Source organism: Zea mays, chromosome 10 (genome assembly GCF_902167145.1).
Source record: "Zea mays cultivar B73 chromosome 10, Zm-B73-REFERENCE-NAM-5.0, whole genome shotgun sequence".
NCBI lineage: Eukaryota > Viridiplantae > Streptophyta > Magnoliopsida > Poales > Poaceae > Zea > Zea mays.
In genome coordinates this window covers 138,700,638-138,719,503 of record NC_050105.1, presented here as the reverse complement: position 1 = coordinate 138,719,503, position 18,866 = coordinate 138,700,638, and the positions used below count along the sequence as shown (strand labels likewise).

The window sequence follows — 18,866 nt, the reverse complement described above, 5'->3', positions numbered from 1 at the left end:
CGCCGAAGACTCCAATTTCCTTTCAATATACCTATGACTTGGTTTGAAATAGACTTGAAAACACATTTAGTCATAGCATATAAAAGAGATATGATCAAAGGTATTCAAATGAGCTATGTGTGCAAGCTAGCAAAAGAAATTTCTAGAATCAAGAATATTGAGCTCATGCCTAAGTCTGGCAAAAGATTGTTCATCAAGAGGCTTGGTAAAGATATCGGCTAATTGATCTTTAGTGTTAATGTAAGAAATTTCGATATCTCCCTTTTGTTGGTGATCCCTAAGAAAATGATACCGAATGGCTATGTGCTTAGTGCGGCTATGCTCGACGGGATTGTCGGCCATTTTGATTGCACTCTCATTATCACATAGCAAAGGAACTTTGGTTAATTTGTAACCATAGTCCCGCAGGGTTTGCCTCATCCAAAGCAATTGCGCGCAACAATGACCTGCGGCAATGTACTCGGCTTCGGCGGTGGAAAGAGCGACCGAATTTTGCTTCTTTGAAGCCCAAGACACCAAGGATCTTCCCAAGAACTGGCAAGTCCCCGATGTGCTCTTTCTATTAATTTTGCACCCCGCCCAATCGGCATCCGAATAACCAATCAAATCAAATGTGGATCCCCGAGGGTACCAAAGCCCAAACTTAGGAGTATAAGCCAAATATCTCAAGATTCGTTTTACGGCCGTAAGGTGGGATTCTTTAGGGTCAGATTGGAATCTTGCACACATGCATACGGAAAGCATAATGTCCGGTCGAGATGCACATAAATAAAGCAATGAACCAATCATCGACCGGTATACCTTTTGATCTACGGACTTACCTCCCGTGTCGAGGTCGAGATGCCCATTAGTTCCCATGGGTGTCTTAATGGGTTTGGCATCCTTCATCCCAAACTTAGCAAGAATGTCTTGAGTGTACTTCGTTTGGCTAATGAAGGTTCCTTCTTGGAGTTGCTTCACTTGAAATCCTAAGAAATACTTCAACTCCCCCATCATAGACATCTCGAATTTCTGTGTCATGATCTTACTAAATTCTTCACATGTAGACTCGTTAGTAGACCCAAATATAATATCATTGACATAGATTTGGCATACAAACAAGTCATTTTCAAGAGTTTTAGTAAAGAGTGTAGGATCGGCCTTTCCGACTTTGAAGCCATTTGCAATAAGGAAATCTCTAAGACATTCATACCATGCTCTTGGGGCTTGCTTGAGCCCATAAAGCGCCTTAGAGAGCCTATAAACATGGTTAGGATACTCACTGTCTTCAAAGCCGGGAGGTTGCTCAACATAGACTTCTTCCTTGATTGGTCCGTTGAGGAAGGCACTTTTCACGTCCATTTGATAAAGCTTAAAGCCATGGTAAGTAGCATAGGCCAATAATATGCGAATTGACTCAAGCCTAGCTACGGGTGCATAGGTTTCACCGAAATCCAAACCTTCGACTTGGGAGTATCCCTTGGCCACAAGTCGTGCTTTGTTCCTTGTCACCACACCATGCTCATCTTGCTTGTTGCGGAAGACCCATTTGGTTCCTACAACATTTTGGTTAGGACGTGGAACTAAATGCCATACCTCGTTCCTCGTGAAATTGTTGAGCTCCTCTTGCATCGCCACTACCCAATCCGAATCTTGAAGTGCTTCCTCTATCCTGTGTGGCTCAATAGAGGAAACAAAAGAGTAATGTTCACAAAAATGTGCAACACGAGATCGAGTGGTTACCCCCTTATGAATGTCGCCGAGGATGGTGTCGACGGGGTGATCTCGTTGGATTGCTTGGTGGACTCTTGGGTGTGGCGGCCTTTGCTCTTCATCCTCCTTGTCTTGATCATTTGCATCTCCCCCTTGATCATTGCCGTCATCTTGAGGTGGCTCATTTGCTTGATCTTTTACTTCATCAACTTGAGCTTCATCCTCATTTTGAGTTGGTGGAGATGCTTGCGTGGAGGAGGACGGTTGATCTTGTGCACTTGGAGGCTCTTCGGATTCCTTAGGACACACATCCCCAATGGACATGTTCCTTAGTGCAATGCATGGAGCCTCTTCATTACCTATCTCATCAAGATCAACTTGCTCTACTTGAGAGCCGTTAGTTTCATCAAACACAACGTCACATGAGACTTCAACTAGTCCAGTGGACTTGTTAAAGACCCTATATGCCCTTGTGTTTGAGTCATAACCAAGTAAAAAACCTTCTACAGTTTTAGGAGCAAATTTAGATTTTCTACCTCTTTTAACAAGAATAAAGCATTTGCTACCAAAAACTCTAAAGTATGAAATGTTGGGCTTTTTACCGGTTAGGAGTTCATATGATGTCTTCTTGAGGATTCGGTGAAGATATAACCGGTTGATGGCGTAGCAGGCGGTGTTGACTGCTTCGGCCCAAAACCGGTCCGGTGTCTTGTACTCATCAAGCATGGTTCTTGCCATGTCCAATAGAGTTCGATTCTTTCTCTCCACTACACCATTTTGTTGTGGCGTGTAGGGAGAGGAGAACTCATGCTTGATGCCCTCCTCCTCAAGGAAGCCTTCAATTTGTGAGTTCTTGAACTCCGTCCCGTTGTCGCTTCTTATTTTCTTGATCCTTAAGCCGAACTCATTTTGAGCCCGTCTCAAGAATCCCTTTAAAGTCTCTTGGGTTTGAGATTTTTCCTGTAAAAAGAATACCCAAGTGAAGCGAGAATAATCATCCACTATTACAAGACAATACTTACTCCCGCTGATGCTTATGTAAGCAATCGGGCCGAATAGATCCATGTGGAGTAGCTCAAGCGGCCTGTCGGTCGTCATGATGTTCTTGTGTGGATGATGGGCTCCAACTTGCTTCCCTGCCTGGCATGCGCTACAAATCCTGTCTTTCTCAAAATGAACATTCGTTAATCCTAAAATGTGCTCTCCCTTTAGAAGCTTATGAAGATTCTTCATCCCAACATGGGCTAGTCGGCGGTGCCAGAGCCAACCCATGTTAGTCTTAGCAATTAAGCATGTGTCGAGTTCAGCTCTATCAAAATCTACTAAGTATAGCTGACCCCCTAACACTCCCTTAAATGCTATTGAATCATCACTTCTTCTAAAGACAGTGACACCTACATCAGTAAAAAGACAGTTGTAGCCCATTTGACATAATTGAGAAACAGAAAGCAAGTTGTAATCTAAAGAATCTACAAGAAAAACATTGGAAATAGAATGGTCAGGAGATATAGCAATTTTACCCAATCCTTTGACCAAACCTTGATTTCCATCCCCGAATGTGATAGCTCGTTGGGGATCTTGGTTTTTCTCATATGAGGAGAACATCCTTTTCTCCCCGGTCATGTGGTTTGTGCACCCGCTGTCGAGTATCCAACTTGAGCCCCCGGATGCATAAACCTACAAAACAATTTTAGTTCTTGACTTTAGGTACCCAAACGGTTTTGGGTCCTTTGGCATTAGATACAAGAACTTTGGGTACCCAAACACAAGTCTTGGAACCCTTGTGTTTGCCCCCAACAAACTTGGCAACTACTTTGCCGGATTTGTTAGTCAAAACATAGGATGCATCAAAAGTTTTAAATGAAATAGCATGATCATTTGATGCATTAGGAGTTTTCTTTCTAGGCAACTTAGCACGGGTTGGTTGCCTAGAACTAGATGTCTCACCCTTATACATAAAAGCATGGTTAGGGCCAGAGTGAGACTTCCTAGAATGAGTTCTCCTAATTTTGCTCTCAGGATAACCGGCAGGGTACAAAATGTAACCCTCGTTATCCTGAGGCATGGGAGCCTTGCCCTTAACAAAGTTAGACAAGTTCTTAGGAGGGGTATTAAGTTTGACATTGTCTCCCCTTTGGAAGCCAATGCCATCCTTAATGCCGGGGCGTCTCCCATTATAAAGCATGCTACGAGCAAATTTAAATTTCTCATTCTCTAAGTTGTGCTCGGCAATTTTAGCATCTAGTTTTGCTATATGATCATTTTGTTGTTTAATTAAAGCCATATGATCATGAATAGCATCAATATCAACATTTTTACATCTAGTACAAATAGATACATGCTCAACAATAGATGTAGATGGTTTGCAAGAATTAAGTTCAACAATCTTAGCATGAAGAATATCATTTTTATCTCTAAGATTGGAAATGGTAGCATTGCAAACATCTAGTTCTTTAGCCTTAGCAATTAAATTCTCATTTTCTATTCTAAGACTAGCAAGAGAAATGTTTAATTCTTCAATCCTAGCAAGCAAATCATTATTATCTCTAGGATTGGGAATTGAAACATTACAAACATGAGAATCAACCTTAGCATTTAAAATAGCATTTTCATTCCTAAGGTTGTCAATCATCTCACGGCAAGTGCTTAGCTCACTAGATAATTTTTCACATTTTTCTACTTCTAGAGCATAAGCCTTTTTAACCTTAACATGTTTTTTGTTTTCTTTAATTAGACAATCCTCTTGGGAATCCAAAAGGTCATCCTTTTCATGAATAGCACTAACCAATTCATTTAATTTTTCCTTTTGAGCTATGTTAAGGTTGGCAAAAAGAGAACGCAAATTATCTTCCTCATCACTAGCATTATCATCACTAGAAGATTCATATTTAGTGGAGGAGTTGGATTTAACCTTCTTCCGTTTGCCGTCCTTTGCCATGAGGCACTTGTGGCCGACGTTGGGGAAGAGGAGTCCCTTGGTGACGGCGATGTTGGCGGCGTCCTCGTCGTCGGAGGAGTCGCTTGAGCTCTCGTCGGAGTCCCACTCGCGACAAACATGGGCATCGCCGCCCTTCTTCTTGTAGTACCTCTTCTTCTCCTTTCTTCTCCCCTTCTTGTCGTCGCCTCGGTCACTGTCACTAGATATAGGACATTTAGCAATAAAATGACCGGGCTTACCACACTTGTAGCAAACCTTCTTGGAGCGGGACTTGTAATCCTTCCCCCTCCTTTGCTTGAGGATTTGGCGGAAGCTCTTGATGACGAGCGCCATTTCCTCATTGTCGAGCTTGGAGGCGTCTATGGGTTGTCGACTTGGTGTAGACTCCTCCTTCTTCTCCTCCGTTGCCTTGAATGCAACGGGTTGAGCTTCGGATGTGGTGGCATCATCAAGCTCGTTGATCTTCCTCGAGCCTTCGATCATGCACTCAAAACTTACAAAATTCCCGATAACTTCCTCGGGGGTCATTTTAGTATATCTAGGATTACCACGAATTAATTGAACTTGAGTAGGGTTAAGGAAAATAAGTGATCTTAGAATAACCTTAACCACCTCGTGGTCATCCCACTTTACGCTCCCGAGGTTGCGCGCTTGGTTCACCAAGGTCTTGAGCCGATTGTACATGTGTTGTGGCTCCTCCCCTTTGCGAAGCCGGAACCGACCGAGCTCCCCCTCAATCGTTTCCCGCTTGGTGATCTTGGTGAGCTCATCACCTTCATGCGCGGTCTTGAGTAAATCCCAAATCTCCTTTGCGTTCTTCAACCCTTGAACTTTGTTATACTCCTCTCTACTTAAAGAGGCTAGGAGTATTGTTGTTGCTTGAGAGTTGAAGTGCTCGATTTGGGCCACCTCATCCTCATCATAGTTCTCATCCCCTACGGATGGTACCTGCGCGCCAAACTCAACAACATCCCATATGCTTTTGTGGAGCGAGGTTAGATGAAATCGCATTAAATCGCTCCACCTAGCGTAATCTTCACCATCAAAAGTTGGTGGTTTGCCTAATGGGACGGAAAGTAAAGGTGTATGTTTGGAAATGCGAGGGTAGCGTAGGGGGATCTTACTATACTTCTTGCGCTCTTGCACTACACGACGGTTGATCTTTAGCGACCCTTATTTGGGACCGACGGTTGGTCGCTAAAAGTTATGGACCGACGGTTGGTCGCTAAATGCGTTTATAGCGATGGTCTGTGGGTCGCTAAAAGTCTAGAAATTTAACGACTTATGGTCGGTCGCTATAGAGGTAAGTGTGTGACTGATGGTGGGTCGCTATAGGGGTACATGATTTTTGTGTTTCTTATTTACTCACCAAAGCCCATCTAAAGGTCTACTAAACAAACAAACGAAACCCTATTCCACGCGCGCAGCCGCCGTCACTTCTCCCATGGCCGCCCCCTCCCTCAGCCGTGGAGGGTGCCGCCGCCACCTCACCTCAGCTCGACGCCTTTCTTTTCCTCATCTCCCTCCATCGGTTCTGAGCTCGGCGCCCCTGCTCCCTGCTCCTGTCCCTCCCATGGACGCCGCCCCCTCCCTCAGCTCACTCCCTCTAGCTGCCATGGAGCTCGCCCCTGCCCAAGTCTGGTTGCCTTTGTTTCCCCCTATCTCTGTTGGCGGCTGGCGTCCCATCTCCCGTGCGTTGGACGGCCGCCGCTTCGTTCTCATCGCTGGTGTTTGTCCCTGCTCCAGCTAGTTCTCATCACTACACGACGGCGAGTAATCGAGTTCTTCTGATTTACCTCCTATCATCGGTTCCCCGCTTGTCAGGTCAATGGCGCCGGCTCCTCGTGCTCTGTTTACCTCGCCTCTGGCAGCCGCGTCTACAGGATCGAGGTTTGCGTCCCCTACTATTGCTCCTCTCGTTTCGTACAACTGGATTGTATAGAAAATCATGCTTGCTTGTGAAGCAGCTAGTTAGAGTGTTCGGTGGTGATTTCTGTTATCACGTCAACCCTTAGAATGGATATAGTTGTGTTTGATGTTAAGCCCTAAACTTAATGGATTGGGTTTGGAAATTTTGAAATTGTGATTTCTATTATCTCGTACTCTTGGAGGAGTATTTTGCATTGTGTTGAAGCCATGAAAAAAGGGCTGGTTTGGCGAGTTGGGAATGGGGAAAAAATAAATATCTGGCATGATCCTTGGATACCGAACGAGGCAACTAGAAGATCTGTGACTCCAAGAGGACAAAATGTTCTAAATAAAGTTTCAGACTTGATAAACCCAAATACTGGAGAGTGGGATGAAGAGTTGGTGCGTGACATGTTTTGAGATATTGATGCTCGCCTCATTTAGTCATTTTAACTATTCCAGTCGATCTTGAGCAAGAGGATTATGTTGCATGGCACCCAGATGTAAAAGGGAAATTCTCTGTGAAATCTGCCTACCATACACTAAGGGCTTGTTTGAAAGTAAGGGTAATAGAGAGGATTGAAGGGGCTAGAATTCCATACTATTCAATTTTAAATAGTGAGAGATTCTAGCCCACTCAATCCCCTTCATTCTACTTGCTCCCAAACAAGCCATTATGATGTAAATTAATTTACCTTGAAAAAGCAGGAAGGTCAGTCTTCTTCGAGACAAGAAAACAATAAGGAGTTGTGGAAACAGGTATGAAAACTTAAATGTCAACCTAGGGTGTTACATTTCATCTGGCGTGCAACAGATTTGATGAGGATGGTAGTCATATTTTTCTAAAATGCAAAGTTATAAAGAAATGCCGGAGGATTTTGGATTTAGAAAAAATCAGGATGACTTGGATTGGGTTTGGAAATTTTGAAATTGTGGATACTAAAAATTTTACAGTGACATTTTTGTGAAGTTGATTTTTCCTCTCTTTGGAGATGGAAGATAAGACTGGATGCTAGTGTGATGCTGTCCAAAGGAAACGAGAGCCTCTTGATTCCTGATAATGCACAGGTATAATTCCATCATTCTCAGTCTCAGGCGTTCTGTTCCGCTCCCTGTCTCAGTTACGCTAATTGAAGAAAAAATCTCTATGGAAGGTCATCAGTTCGTCGGTTGTGGATCGCTGCCCACATCGTTCTGAGATCTAGAGTGTAGCTCATGCCGAGGGCGAAGGTGCTGTCTTCAACATTTGATGATAACATGGTGTTAAGTCTTATTTCTCAAGTTAAAACTATAAAATGCGGTATCTGCAATAGTCATTTGGCAAATGTTATAATATGGCTTCAAATAGCCACCAATGTCTATGCTGAATGCATTGACATCTTATTGTGCTGCTTATGCTTTTGAGTTCTTATCCAGCTTTACCATCTGAAACTAATATTAGAGAGCATGCATGAGTAGCATGCCTTATTGCCATGCACTATATTATTTTATAGCTGGAGGAAATGATATTAGAACAGTGTTTGGTTCAATTTTTACTAGCAAGCATTGCGTACCATATTTGAAGTTTCCTTATAATGTGGGTTGTTGGATCTTCGAAGGATTTTTTGGCTATTTGTCTTGTTTCAACCCTTTTACAATTTGTGTCATTCCAGATGACTGTTTGATTCTGGGAACGGTTGACTCATATGGTCATCTTATTGTATCTCGTTTGGACATCGTGGCTGATGGTAACTTCACTATCTTGTGACTTGTATGAAACATGGTGTGCATAAATACGAAAAGTATGCAAACCATTGATTATGTTTTTGCTTCTGCAATAAGAGAGCTTGTTTTGTAGTAATGGATTCACTGTTTTAGCCTATTTTTTCTCATTATGATCATGTTAGATACCATATACTCTATTTAAAATATTTCAGCTCTGACAAATAAGTTTCAACATTTATGTTATGCTGAATTTATCGTGCCTGCATTGCCTTAGGACAATAGGACCCGTTTGTTTCAGCTTATAGATTATATAATCTAGATTATATAATCAAGATTATAATCTACTATATGTAGTTGTTTGGTAGTCTAGATTATATAAATGTAGATTATAATTTACTTATTGCAATTATCACTTGTCTTGCAGACAGCCAATTGAAAATGAAAATTGGTCTTTTTATGGGCAAAGTGTTAAAGATGGCTTTGGTGAAGGAAATGTATTGTTAGCATCAAGTAAGTGGCGACATCACAACCCCTACAAGCTTGTGCCTTAAAACAAGAGGATACAAGAAGTTGGAGTGCTTTTGTGAAGGCTTTTGCGAAACACTTGAAGAGTTAGTACTTTTGTGAATGATTTTGTAAAGTGTTTGCAAATATGTGCAAAACATAATAACATGTGTAGGTTTTGTGAATGATTTTGTTGTGGTGCTTGTTGATGGTTTATGTGATGTGGATCTATCATTGTGCAATACTAATTAAATTTGTATATCTATGTGATTATGTGTATAAAAATTGGTGATTTGTGATGCTTTTGTATATATAACAGTTGTTGAATGCTAATTAATGGTATATTATCATTATTAACGACTATAACTAGGGGCAACTTTCTGTTGGTTGCTAAATGTATAGTATAACGACTCACGATTGGTTGCTAAATCTATAGTACAACAACCCACGGTTGGTCGCTAAATATACAATATTAGCAACAGACGGTCGGTCGCTAAAAAGATGTCGGTCGCTAAAGCCTTTAGCGACGGCACTTACAGCGACCATCCTTATGGGTCGCTAAAAGTTTTTAGCGACCAACCGTAGGTCGCTGAAGGCCGTTTTAGCAACCAACTGTAGGTTGCTATAAGTGAACCGTCGTGTAGTGTTGGCGCTTAGAAGTGACGGAGGGCGCATCGGAGTCGGAGGTCGATGTTGATGAAGTGTCGGTCTCGTAGTAGACCACCTTCCTCATCCTTTTGTGCTTGTCCCCTTTCCGATGCGGTTTGTGAGAAGAAGATTTTTCCTTCTTCTCTTTGTGGTGAGAAGAGGAAGACTTTTTCTCCTTCCGTTTGGAGGAGTCCTTCTTCTTCTCCTTCCTCTTGGTGCGGGACTCTTCCGATGAAGTGCTCCCGTGGCTTGTAGTGGGCTTTTCGCCGGTCTCCATCTCCTTCTTGGCGTGATCTCCCAACATCACTTCGAGCGGTTAGGCTCTAATGAAGCACCGTGCTCCGATACCAATTGATAGTCGCCTAGAGGGGGGGGTGAATAGGGCGAAACTGAAATTTACAAATATAAACACAACTACAAGCCGGGTTAGCGTTAGAAATATAAACGAGTCCGCGAGAGAGGGCGCAAAACAAATCCCAAGCAAATAAACAAGTGAGACACGGAGATTTGTTTTACTGAGGTTCGGTTCTTGCAAACCTACTCCCCGTTGAGGAGGCCACAAAGGCCGGGTCTCTTTCAACCCTTCCCTCTCTCAAACGATCCCTCGGACCGAGTGAGCTTCTCTTCTCAAATCAAAGCCGGGAACAAAACTTCCCCGCAAGGGCCACCACACAATTGGTGCCTCTTGCCTTGATTACAATGGAGTTTTGATCACAAGAACAAGTGAGAAAGAAAAGAAGCAATCCAAGCGCAAGAGCTCAAATGAACACGACAAATCACTCTCACTAGTCGCTAGGGCTTTGTGTGGAATTGGAGAGGATTTGATCTCTTTGGTGTGTCTAGAATTGAATGCTAGAGCTCTTGTAGTAGTTGAGAAGTGGAAAACTTGGATGCAATGAATGGTGGGGTGGTTGGGGTATTTATAGCCCCAACCACCAAAAGTGGCCATTGGAAAGCTGTCTGTTCGATGGCGCACCGGACAGTCCGGTGCACACCGGACAATCCGGTGCCCCCTGCCACGTCATCACTGCCGTTGGATTCTGACCGTTGGAGCTTCTGACTTGTGGGCCCGCCTGGGTGTCCGGTGCACACCGGACAGGTACTGTTTAATGTCCGGTGTGCCAGCATGGGCGATTCTGACTCCTGCGCGCGCAGAGCGCGCATTAAATGCGCGGCAGAGAGCCGTTGGCGCGGAGAAGACCGTTGCTCCGGAGGCGCACCGGACAGTCCGGTGCACACCGGACAGTCCGGTGATTTTTAGCGGACTAGCCGTTGGCGTTTCCCGAAGCTGGCGAGTTCCTGAGGCCGACCTCCCTTGGCGCACCGGACACTGTCCGGTGTACACCGGACAGTCCGGTGAATTATAGCCGAGTCGCCTCTGAGAATTCCCGAAGGTGGCGAGTTTGAGTCTGAGTCCCCCTGGTGCACCGGACATGTCCGGTGGCGCACCGGACACTGTCCGGTGTACACCGGACAGTCCGGTGCTCCCAGACCAGAGGGCCTTCGGTTCCCACTTTGCTCCTTTGTTGAATCCAAAACTTGGTCTTTTTATTGGCTGAGTGTGAACCTTTTATACCTGTATAATCTATACACTTGGGCAAACTAGTTAATCCAAAGATTTGTGTTGGGCAATTCAACCACCAAAATTATATAGGAACTAGGTGTAAGCCTAATTCCCTTTCACACATGTGGTTCAGCTGTGCAAGTGGCCCAAGCACCCAGAAGTTATTGGAGCAAAGGATAGCTACGAATCGAACCTGATCTGGGGGCCGGGGTTCATCTAGGATGGAATCAAGGCAGCACCGGTGTCCTTCAGGTCTTGTTGCGGTCAATGGCGCTTGAACTCGAGGAAATCATTGTCGCCTCTAGATCCGACGGCGGCCTCAGATCTGAGGATTCGCGAGGGGAAGACCCACCTGAGGAGGCACTTGAGGACGCCAACGGTGGCGCATGGCATGGCGAGGGCTACGCGTGGTCCCGAATGGGCGATGCTAGCGCCGGGTGGAACAACAAGTCCGGCCGGCACGGTGGCAAGGGGGCGGGCGGCAGGAGCGAGTCGCCCCCGCTGACACCGACGTCGTGTCTGCGGTCCTCCACAACACCATAGTCGTCGTCATCCCAATGGCGACTGTACGCATCTCCGACCGCCGCCGCAAATCACCTGTGCGCAGCAAAGCCAACTTTGGGAGTCTCTGACCTCCTCCTCCTAACTCGATGAGGTGTGTTTGGTGCAGGGGGGAGGCGGGATGGGTGGAGGTGGTGTCGGATGGAGGAGATTCCGGGCTGGAGGATAACGATGGCGGGGATTGTGGGATGCGGGCGCAGGGGCGGGTGGAGGGGGAGGCTGGTGGAGCGGGGAGCGGAGACGGGGCATGGGCTCGGGCACCAGTGGCAGCGCAGGCGTGAGGCCGAGCGTAGCCGCGGAGGAGAGCCGGAGGAGCTGCGAGTGAAAGTTGCCGAGGGATCCAGCAGAGAGAGGAGAGTCGGAGGAGCGTAGCCGCGCAGGCAACGAACCATGATGGCGGTGCGCAGATCGTCGCCAACCTTCTGCTATTGGAGACTGGCGGAGAAGAGGAGGGCGCGCCGATCCGCCCCAACCTCCTCCCCACCGTCGATGGCGCGCGAAGGCAAGGAACCATGACGACAGTGCGCGGATCCTCGCCAACCTTCCACTATTGGAGACGGGCGGAGTAGAGGAGGGCGTTGATGGAAGGTTCGGGGATGGCGGACTGGAGCAGACTTTCCTTGGAGCAGCAGCGCGGGCGGCGGACTGGAGCGGCGTTGATGGCGGGGAGGGCGTTGATGGGGATCACCGAGGCGGGGGCGCAGAGAGCGTGGGCGTTGATGGCGGGATCAGAATTTCCTTCCTTGGAACAGCCGCGCGGGCGACGGACTGGAGCGGCGGGGATGGCGGGATCAGCGAGGCGGGGGCGCAGAGAGCACGGGCGCGAGAGGGAGCGAACTGCAGGCAGAAACGTGCACCAAAAAAGTGTGTACGTCTATACTATGGTCTTATACAGTAGTAGAGATTCCTGTCCGAACGGGTAGACAGCATGTACTGTACTGTAGGAGTACAACGTGGACGCGACCAATCACGCGAGATTGTCAGACAAATGGTGTCACAAATGTCCGGAGTTCAGACTTCTGAGCAGGAAGTCAAAGCTAATAAAATGCTCGATTTTTTCGGTGCGCAGTCAGTAAATCTAATACAGTATAATGAAGAGGCAAGTCTTATGCCGCTTCCTTTCAAATAAAAAAAGTAAACCTACATACCGCTATGCTTGCTGCTAGAGACTCCGCTTTAGCTCGTGCACATTCCGTACGAAACTCTATTTTACACCGTACATTGCGCCGTTATATGAGTGCTTCATTTCACCGATTCTGGTTCCTGGGCAGTGGGCACCGGTCCGGCCGATGAATGATTTACAGATCGTAGTTCGCACCGCGGATGGACGGATGGTACAGCGACGGCGTTGGATGCTCGGTGCAATGCAGCAGCGGCGACCACAAGACGGCAAGAGCCCCGGACGCAGAACAATAGAGTCGATGTGGAAACGAAACGATGGCACCGTGGAAGCGAGGCGCGATTCAAAAATCTCTTTCAATAAAATAAAAAGAAAAACGGAGCACGAGAAAGACTTAACGGCAGCTGTTTCAGAAGCGATGTGTTGTTTTTAATTCAAAAACCTGAAATTTTGAAGTCCTGTGCGGTCGCACCATCCGCACGTGCCGTTCAGTCTTCGTGCTACCGCAGATCCTACGACTATACGACGTGGATTCATCCATCTAGACATACATACATAGGCCCTGTTTGACACAGCTTATTTTCAGCTTCCTCACAAATTTAAGCAGAAGTTCTGCCAAACAGGCAGCTTCTGCAGCAGCTTATCAGTTCAGCTGCTTGTCAGAATACACTAAAAGCAGCCAACAAGCAGAAGCTGCTTTTCACCAGCTTCTCAGATAAGCTGCTTTTTCAACAAGCACCAGCTGTGTCAAACAGGGCCATATACACGACCCCGGTCGAAGCCGGTGTTCTCCGCTCCGTGCCGTGCCGTGCCCAGTAAGCACAGTGTGGGAGTGGGACAGGACAGCACCGTTCATCCGTACCGCGGTGCACTGCAGTGCAGGGACGGTCGGTGGTCACACGAGAGTACGGTGATCAACCTGGTTTGCGTGTTGCCGTGTCAGCATGCACGGGCCTTCACCTAGCGGGGCGCCGGGACCCATAGTTAGTTCGGGACTTTGCGGTGTTTCTCTTGAGCGCATGCACCCTCGCGTTTCACCTGTTCCGCATGCCGGAGTCCTTGTGTGCTTCTTCAAGTTTTGGGCGGTCCAGTGCAATATAAACCGTGTGGTGCACTGATCGACTGACTGAGCACAGCAGTCTACTGCGCGCGCACAGGACCCCGATGTGTCCTTGATCCAATTCTAAAATGTACTATCACGCACGCGTTTACATACACTGGCACACGTGCCGTCGGAGTTGCTGAACCATCACTTCTCCGACCAATCTTGGAGACTTGGACTCGGTCAGTGCTACCAGAGACACAACACAGGAGGGAACAAAAGACTGAATGGGGGTGGGGGGGGGGGGGGGGGGGGGGGGCAGGGGGGCATATCACTAGTTCGGTATAAGCCATCTGTGCTACGCTACAGAAACCACAAATCACTAGTAGAGAGTAGAGACAACAACTTGGTGTTCAAGGATGCCTTTTGGCAGTGCCGTGTCTTGATACCGAGGTGTGGATATGGGGGGTTATATATCATCAGTAAGGGTTAGATTGGAAACCCTATTTTTCTAAAAGATTTTTACTTTCTCAAGTGAATTAGTTAATTTTTTCTTGGAAAAATAAGAACCCTTTGAAAAAATGGTGTTTCCAAACTAGCCCTAATAGGTACATTTTTTGGATTATCGGAGTTGTTGAACCTTCACTTCTCAAATGACGGATTCTAGGGCGCTATCCTCGGTTTTCAAATCAAGAGATGAACAACAAAATAAAGTTATAAAATAAAGAAACGTCATCTTGCATGCCATTAAAATTTTGATCACGAGATGATAATAATTAACTGAGCCCATCATGTTGTTCATCGACATATGTTATATGCTACTGCTAGCATCATAGTAATTTGAGTTGTGTAAAATATCTCGCATCAGGTGTTGCGTATAATCATATGCATAACCACGTTAAAATTTCTAAGGTTGGATGATACATTATGCTTATAAAAGAATCTATTGAAATCAATATATATGAATTATACGCATCTGCACAATTAAAATTTGGAATTTCGTATTGTTGTTGAATACTGCAAATCATTGACGACAATCTCCTCACGGTAGTAACGATAGTAGAGACCATCAAAACTTCGTCGTTCTCCAGCAAAGTTGCCAAAATGTACGTTCTGCATCAGACACCCAGCAAGAGCTAGATTGCTTAGAACACCACGGACCAGACCAAAGGACACTAACACTCAATCATGGTGAAGAACGACCATGTAGGTTTACGAGCAAACCATCAAATAATAACCAGTCATACTTGCTTGATGATGAACACTTGGTTTTCGAGCAAAGTAGTGAAGGAACCGTCAAATCTCTCGCCTGGGAGGAGCACCACACGATGTTGTGGCATGCATCATGGCACATGTGAAACGTGGAGGGGGGGGGGGGGGGAGTTGTGCGTAGATTCAATTCAACCAACCGGTTAGGTGCGCATTTGTTTTTTTTTTCCTTACGACAGCCGAAAGGGCAAAGCGAGGGGTTCCGTTTGACAAGGCCCTGACACCGCGCGTTTCAAATCCAGGGGCAGCTGCAGGCTGCAGCTGCACGCGCGCCGGTCCAACAAGCCAGCATGCAGGCATCATCACTGGATGTCCAAAAACATCACGCCTTCTTTACCATGAATTAACTTATTAACAGAACAGAACAGTCCTCCCGTGACAGTGATTAGGTCTGCAAATACGGCCACGAGAACGAACGTGCGCGGTTGACTGGTGTGGGTACTACGTTGGGAATTTACGATGCGTCTCCTCCTCCCTGGGCGTTGACAGCAGGCCCCCACGTCTTTCCAGTCAGTCCCTGTTGAATGAGGACCACGGAAAAAAAACTACGTAATGATTAATTAAGCGGCGATGGACTAAACTAATCCATCTGTTCAGATGATCATTCTGTTTTGTTCCTTTTGCTGCAGCCTGGCCGCCGGGTGGCGTTGCGCATGACGTCGAACAGCGACTGCGCGAGGTGTGACCTGAAGGATCGCCGGTCGCAAAGAGACGTCGACAAGTGTGTGGGTCCCCCGGATCGGACTGAGTTGCCATCTCATTGGTCGTCGCACACATGCCGGCACGGGTACGGCGGTCGCCCGATTCATGTTTGGAACATGCTTGAATTCACGAGTCCTGGACAGTTTCACGACATCCTTGCGCAGGCAGAGGCAGCAGCGTTCGACGACCCCAAATGTGATGACGACAGCTACGAGTACGTGTGTCAACAAGAAGTGTACTAATTGTAGAGCTCTTCGTGGGTGGGGGCAGGCAGTGAACCCGCATGCATGCCATAGCCCCACCCCCATATGTCTGTCCTTCCGCAACCGCAATAGTTCAATTCAATCGACCGGCAGTGTTTCCGCATGTGTTCGGAACCGTGCGCATGCGCCATGGAAAAATACTACGTATGCTGCCATCTTTGTCTGACTGTATCCAGAACCGCCAATTCCGGAGCACGTGCGTTCTCGTGAAACTTCGGTTTGAATCTTAGAAGAAGAAAACAAAGGTTAAACTTCGCACACATGACTGACAACTTGAGTCTTTTGTTTTCGTCCCAATTAATCCTGTCACACGTCCTGTACAAGCCAAACAGTGCCACGCAGGTGTGCCCCCTGGCCTGGCCCCTGCAGCCACACAACTGGCCTTGCGTTGCGCCACGCGAGTCCCGCTAGCTAGCTCACTAGCTCCGCACTGACCACCCGCCAACGTGACCGGACCTCTGCAGCCGTCGTCCCACGGCGGATTCAGGACTTTCGACCGTACTTGTTCATGGGCTTGGCCCTTGTTAGCCGCGACACAGGACAGGGGCTCCTAGGGTTTCTTCACTCGACGTCTTTATATGCAGAAGCAAAATGAATCTTGGATGCGCGGGCATTCCGGCGCTGCTGGGTGCGGACTGCAAGTGCGGCTGTCTCTCTTCCTCCTTCGCTTCGTTTCTCTCCAATCAATCGTCTCGTCTCCTCTCCTCTCCTTGGTGCAGTGTTTATTTCGCTCTTCGCAGTTTTTTTTCCGATCATTTTTTTGCATCTCTCGGCTGCAATGGTGTGCATGGTCAGATGATTAGAGAATAACTGCAACAAAATGATCCAGGACATGATTCCTAGTTTTAAGTCTCTGATGGCCTACGTGCTGCCATCGCAAATGCTTCTGCTGTCGCCGTTTCCCCCCTTTTTGTGTTCGTTTGTGAATCTGGATCTGCGCTGGATGTGATGAAGGAAAGATTGGTCCGTGTTTCTGATTTTTTTCAGTGACTGACAACCGTCTCTGTTTTCCTTCTGATCTCGAGCAAAAGCCCTTTTTTTTGCGTCGAGTCGATCAGTTTCCTCTGTTCCAGTGTTTGCCTCGTTGCAAATTGAAATTGTGGTGATGAATTGTGAACAAACTTCGCATGTCAGACTTCGGAGATGCTTCTGGCATCCATGAGAAGATCATTCATAATACTGAGCAATGCAGATCTTACTCGCGAAAGGATCGACAGTACATTTTGACGACCTTGGAACTTGCTGCCTCGTCGCAGCACCTCTGCTCGTTGCGGCGGTAGGTTGGTAGATTGGAGTTCTTGGACTGTCCTCTAGTGGTTTGTGTAAAATAGGGTTCAGAAATTATGATGACACTCTTCACAGAGATAAATTTAAAATATGTGACGGATAATGAATGGGATAGAGGATCTGCTGAAGATTGCCTTGTGCACTAGGGGAGGCTATCTCCAGTCTCTGGGGTGATTTGTTTTGTTGTGAATCGTAAAAGGCCTTTTCTCTTCATGCTAAGATTTGAAAATGGTCGGTACAAATGTTGACAAAAGGTCCGGTCAAAGTTTTCTGATTGCTTTCGAAGTGGTTTGTATTCTATATAAAAAAAAAGTAGAGTCGATAACATTATGTTTCAAAAATTCGGACCAAGCACGTCGAGCTGGACATTCTTCCTGTCATGGGAAACGTCGTTTTTGATCATTTCAGGGTTCTGCTGATACCAAATTGGCTGCCGATGTTATTAGCAATGGCTTGCCTAACCGTTGTTCCAAGAATTCAAAGAGTTTGTCTGTATTCCCATCTGTTGTAATGGCTGCTGAACTCACTCGTTTTCTTCCATGATGCCTACAGGGTTGCCCTATTGGTGGATAAGTTCAGGTTGTTGTATATTAACCTCCAGTGGCGGAGCACGACACAAAAACAAGGTATGGCAATGGTAAAGACATATCTTACAGTAAAACAAAAGTTTAGTAAAAAACATCATTAAGAAGTACCTTAGATCAAGAATCTGATGTAGACTATATGTCAAATCAGCAATTTAACCAAATATAAGCTGTCAAACAAAGAGGAAGCATAAATTAGTACTAAAATAAAGAGCTAAATTTAATACAACAAAAACAATAAGCTCTATCATTTACCAAACTGTATTCCAACCAATTATATTGCTCAAACCAATCTTTTTGAAATCAAGCAGGGCAGCAGGCTAGCAACTAGCAAGCAGCAAAAGCAGGCTAGGGAAGAGGCCGTCTAGCAACTAGCAACAGGCTTGCAAGCAGCTAAGCCAAGCAAGCAGCCGAAGCAGGCTAGTAAGCAGCAAACTGAGCACCAAGCAGTAGTCGTCTGGCGAAGCACGGCCAACCAGCAGGCTAGCAAGCGCGCGAGGCTAGAACCTGCGAGGCGGTGACTCCGTAAGGCACGGGTGCGCAGTCGTATTCGGATAGCCGGCGGCCAGCCATACGGAGGCGGTCGCGGCGGGTGCACGTAACGACGAGCAGGCGGCCGGGCGGGAGCGGACGTCTTGTGCGCCTGCGGCGGCTGTGCCTGGTGCGGCCACGGAAGGAAGCAGGGGCCAAGGGAGGCTACGGCTGTTGGGCTGAATACCTAGGTTTTGCTTTTTTACTGGGCCAAGTTGAGGTATGGCGCAGGCCATACTTGGCCATAACGGGCCCTCCGCCCCTGTGTCTAGAAGGCTAATTGAAAAAAATACAAGAGATTGACTCTTCTCAAAGTATAACCTCCACTAAATGTAATGGAAGGTGTCTAGGAGCATAATTGGAATTTTGCCACATGAAATGTTGCGTGCTCTGTGTCTATGAATTGTGTGGGCTTGATGTGAATTTTATGAACGTGTTTCGTGGTGATGGCAAATAACAAATTCTTACACGATTCTTTATACTCTTAGCTTCATTTGTGGTATAGAATCTTAGTGCTATACTAAAGAGTTTCTTAACTGTCTTTTACTT

The 18,866-nt window shown here is 46.5% G+C and overlaps 2 long non-coding RNA genes, 1 other non-coding gene and 1 pseudogene across 3 annotated transcripts; 3 read left to right on the top strand and 1 right to left on the bottom strand.

The window, feature by feature from the left end:
* The first annotated feature begins 6,451 nt into the window (after positions 1 to 6,451).
* On the top strand, positions 6,452 to 7,775 carry LOC109942988 (uncharacterized). Its single transcript, XR_002265566.1, has 3 exons — positions 6,452 to 6,520; positions 7,538 to 7,606; positions 7,693 to 7,775. It is a non-coding gene; the product is annotated as an uncharacterized lncRNA (long non-coding RNA).
* Positions 7,776 to 16,181: 8,406 nt separating this feature from the next.
* Positions 16,182 to 18,481, bottom strand: LOC103641946 (uncharacterized). The gene is made up of 3 exons (XR_560578.2): positions 18,042 to 18,481; positions 17,898 to 17,956; positions 16,182 to 17,761 (listed from the first exon to the last, which is right to left on the bottom strand). It is a non-coding gene; the product is annotated as an uncharacterized lncRNA (long non-coding RNA).
* Positions 16,705 to 16,777, top strand: LOC111590354 (uncharacterized; annotated as a pseudogene).
* Positions 17,010 to 17,105, top strand: LOC111590363 (small nucleolar RNA R64/Z200 family). Its single transcript, XR_004853491.1, has one exon. It is a non-coding gene; the product is annotated as a small nucleolar RNA R64/Z200 family (small nucleolar RNA).
* Positions 18,482 to 18,866: the final 385 nt, after the last annotated feature.